Consider the following 3,816-nt stretch of genomic DNA (forward strand, 5'->3'; position numbering starts at 1 on the left):
CGAAGCATAAAACAATACCCACAACATACTAACATATTTACAAAAGCAAATACACAGATGTCATAGACCAAGCTACTACCCAGGTAGCACAAAACATTTTCACAACATTTTTATAAGGTTGTATAAATGTCGTCCCAAATGTTGTCGAAAAAATATTTTCGTGATGTTATGTAGATATTTTTTCTTGTATTTTAAAAACATTTATTTAAAACATTTTTTGAAAATGTTTTTACAATGATGTAAGAATATTAATGAAAATGTTTTCAATGACATTTTTTAAGATATTTTGTTTGAATGTTTTATAAATGTTCAGAAGATATGTACGTTCTACCTCTGAAAAACATTTTAAAAGCATATGAGTAAAACATTCTTAACAATATTGCTGCGATGTTTTAAAAACATTTTCTAAAAATGTTTCATGAAATGTTTTAATAACATGCCTTTAAGATATTTTAACAACATTTCTTCATAATATTTGATGAAAACATTTTAAAAACGTTACGCATTTAATATTGAGAAAATGAATTTATAAAACATTTTGTTACTAATATTTTAACAACATTTTAAAATAATATTATGAATACATTTACCCAAAAACATTTAAAAAACGTTACGCATTTAATATTGAGAAAATGAATTTATAAAACATTTTGTTACTAATATTTTAACAACATTTTAAAAAAAATATTATGAATACATTTACCTAAAAACATTTAATAGAAAATGTTTAAACAATATTTTGCAAACATTAATTTAGGTTATGGAAGAAAAACTTTATTTCATCAAATGACAGTGATTGAAGCGGTACTTCCCATATATAGCCTTTTACAGTGCACGTATTGCTATTTTCCGGATTTTCTGTTCCAGTACCGACAACAAAAGTTTACACATTTAAAATCTAACTGTTCCCGATGACCAACGAACATGATCCGAAGCAATTTTGGAAACCAGTAACCGGAAGTTTTATTTACCATGCTGTAAACAAAGACAAAGGAAACGTACAAAATAAAGAATAACCTTATCATGCGTTAAAACTGGTAAGATATGACACTAGTTCACATTTATAAAACATTGTTATGCTTCTGGAAATATCTTGGTTAATTTGATTAATATATTCCAAGAATTAATACGAGTGTAAGCAAGCACAATGCAAAAAGGGGGAAGATGATTTAGTCTACCTAGATGTTATGATGTTTATGTCCAGTGAACATTACGAATTATAGAAAAGGGGTTAAACTTAAGGGTTATTTATATGATTTTAAAATTCATAAATGTATTCACTTGTAACCAGTGAGCATGTCTGAAAAGTTCTGTGTTACAAGTCCGCCCTTTGACGCTTTGTTGGCTTTAACAGACTGAGCTATTTAAGCAGTACTTCCTTAGCTCAATCGCTGGCTAAGTATCTACTAGTCAAGGGAATCTCAAACACGCAATGGTTAGCTATAAACACACAATATATAACGCATATCAGTCGACTGGCATATATTTCCGCCCCAAAATATCTAGGATACGCGCCCCTGTGCTATATAAATATATTGTTTATGTAACTTGTACATTTGTGTTTAGCCCTACAGCCCAGCCCAAGGCCAGATAATTATTTATGTGCCGGTCCTAAGACAGAAGTTTGATTTAGTAGTTGTCAGTTCATTTCTGACATATTTGTTTTATAAATTATGCCATTAGTTTTATTGTTTGAATTGTCTTTAATTATACGCCCGTTTACGGGACGTATTATGGTATACCGTTGTCCGTATGTCTGTCGTCAACATGTCGGACATTAACTCATAAATGCTTTAACCAATTTGAATAAAACTTTTTAAATTTTAGATTTTACGTTTCCGAGTTCTGGAGTTTTATTCATTAAAAATAGATAGGATTTTCTAGTTTTCGGACAATAACTCAAAAACGCTTTCAGTAGTTCTCTTTAAACTTTGGTGAATAGTTTATATCTATTGACTTAAGCTCCCTTTCAATTTTCATGAATTTCTGATTTGACATTGAGAAATGATTGAACTTTTTTCTTCGAAAAATGCGATGGGCGTATCATGCGCTCATGGCGCAGCTGTTTATTTTTGAATGTTGTGGCCTTTGTAGCTGACTAATACAATGTGACTTTTTCTTACCTGTATTTTATTTATTTTGTTTACTTTAACTTTTGTAGGATCAATTAGCATGATTAGACGTACCAAAATTTAGGATAGATTTTCAGAAATGCAGATTAAAATTGAGAATGGAAATGGGGATTATATAGAAGAATATAAGCTTAGAAATTATTCAAACCATCCTGGAGGAGCAAATTTTATGAAGGTATTTATTCTTTAAAATCCTCAATCTATAGTACATGTATTTGCGCTAAAATATACAATAACCATTAAGAAACTTGGTTTTTTTTTTTTTGTAAGACCAAGAAAATGTTACAGGCCCTACACGGCTGGCTACTCTTAAGTTGAGAAAATTGTAGTGTACAGTATACATGTCATATTTTATAAACTGGTGAAATCTACCGTTACACTTTTGTAATAATAATACACCCCAAACTCTACAGATGTATAAAGTAGCTACAATTGTTGCTTCTGAATCCTTTAACACTGATTAGATGACACTTTTCAATATATTTTTGTGAAAACACTGGATTAAATTGAAGAAAAATAGTTTATTGTGTAATTCAATGAAAGTAGCTGAATTTCCACTCGTTTAATCACTAAACAGAAGGACTAATTTGTTTACACTTTATTTTACAGAAGCCAGCAGATGTCAAAAGAAATAAAAAGAATGGAACAAAAGAAACTTTGAAAAAGAACAGTGATACGAAAATATTGAATACATGTTTTGCATTTATAATTGTAATTCTATCTTGTATAGTGTTGACTAAGGCAGCAAAGAAAACAGTAAAAAAACTTCAGAAAGAAAATACTTCTCAAAAAAATGCACTAAGATTAAAATCAGAAAAAAAACATGACAAATTATTACGTGTTCAAGGTATTACAAAAAATAGGGTTATGTCAATGATACATAAATCCGACAAAAGTAAACAAAATATATGTAGATTCAACTGTAATCAACAAACAATTGTAAAAGGAGATGTGGGGTAAATATCAGTATGACAGCAGTTGTTTTTCAGATGCAGATCCAGGATTATGAAAAGAGGGGCCACAGGCTCTAAACTAGACAAATTTTGAGTGAAATAGTAGGAATTAGATTAACCATAATTGTAGCTCCATAAGGGTCCCAGGACCCCCTCCCCCTCCCAACCCCCAGATCAAACATGATTAAAATGTTTTTTGAATATTTTATAAAACATTTGAATGAGGATTTAAGAAAACATTTTTCTAATGATATTCATACAACATTTAAATGATGTTTTGAGAATATGAACATTATTAAAACATTTTGTAAAATGTTTTTTGAACATTTTCACAACATTTTATCCTGCAAAAACATTTTTTTTTTATGTTTTAAAAATGTTTCAAGGATATTTTATAAACATGCATATTTAAAACATTTACAAAACATTTTACAAACATTGTCAACAAAATTCAGAAACGTTTTAATGATGTTTTAAAAATATCCTGGACATGTTATGGAAAATGTTTTGAAAATATTTTTAGCGCCATATATTTTAACGTGATTTTGATATTTTCTACGATATTTTCACAACATTTTTCAAAATGTTTTTAAAACATAAACACAAAGTTTTTGTGTTAACTGGGTACGACCTCTGCAAAAGTAGCATGAGTTTCATGACGAAGCATAAAACAATACCTACTACATAATAACATATTTGCAAAAGTAAATACACAGAGGTCCTAGACCAAG

The 3,816-nt window shown here is 29.2% G+C and overlaps 1 long non-coding RNA gene across 1 annotated transcript; it reads left to right on the forward strand.

Moving 5' to 3' along the window:
• The first annotated feature begins 702 nt into the window (after positions 1-702).
• On the forward strand, positions 703-2,895 carry LOC127712285 (uncharacterized). Its single transcript, XR_007987013.1, has 3 exons — positions 703-1,037; positions 2,162-2,307; positions 2,742-2,895. It is a non-coding gene; the product is annotated as an uncharacterized LOC127712285 (long non-coding RNA).
• The last annotated feature ends 921 nt before the right edge of the window (positions 2,896-3,816 follow it).

The sequence above is a fragment of the Mytilus californianus genome, unplaced genomic scaffold (genome assembly GCF_021869535.1).
Source record: "Mytilus californianus isolate M0D057914Y unplaced genomic scaffold, xbMytCali1.0.p SCAF_8, whole genome shotgun sequence".
NCBI classification, from domain to species: domain Eukaryota; kingdom Metazoa; phylum Mollusca; class Bivalvia; order Mytilida; family Mytilidae; genus Mytilus; species Mytilus californianus.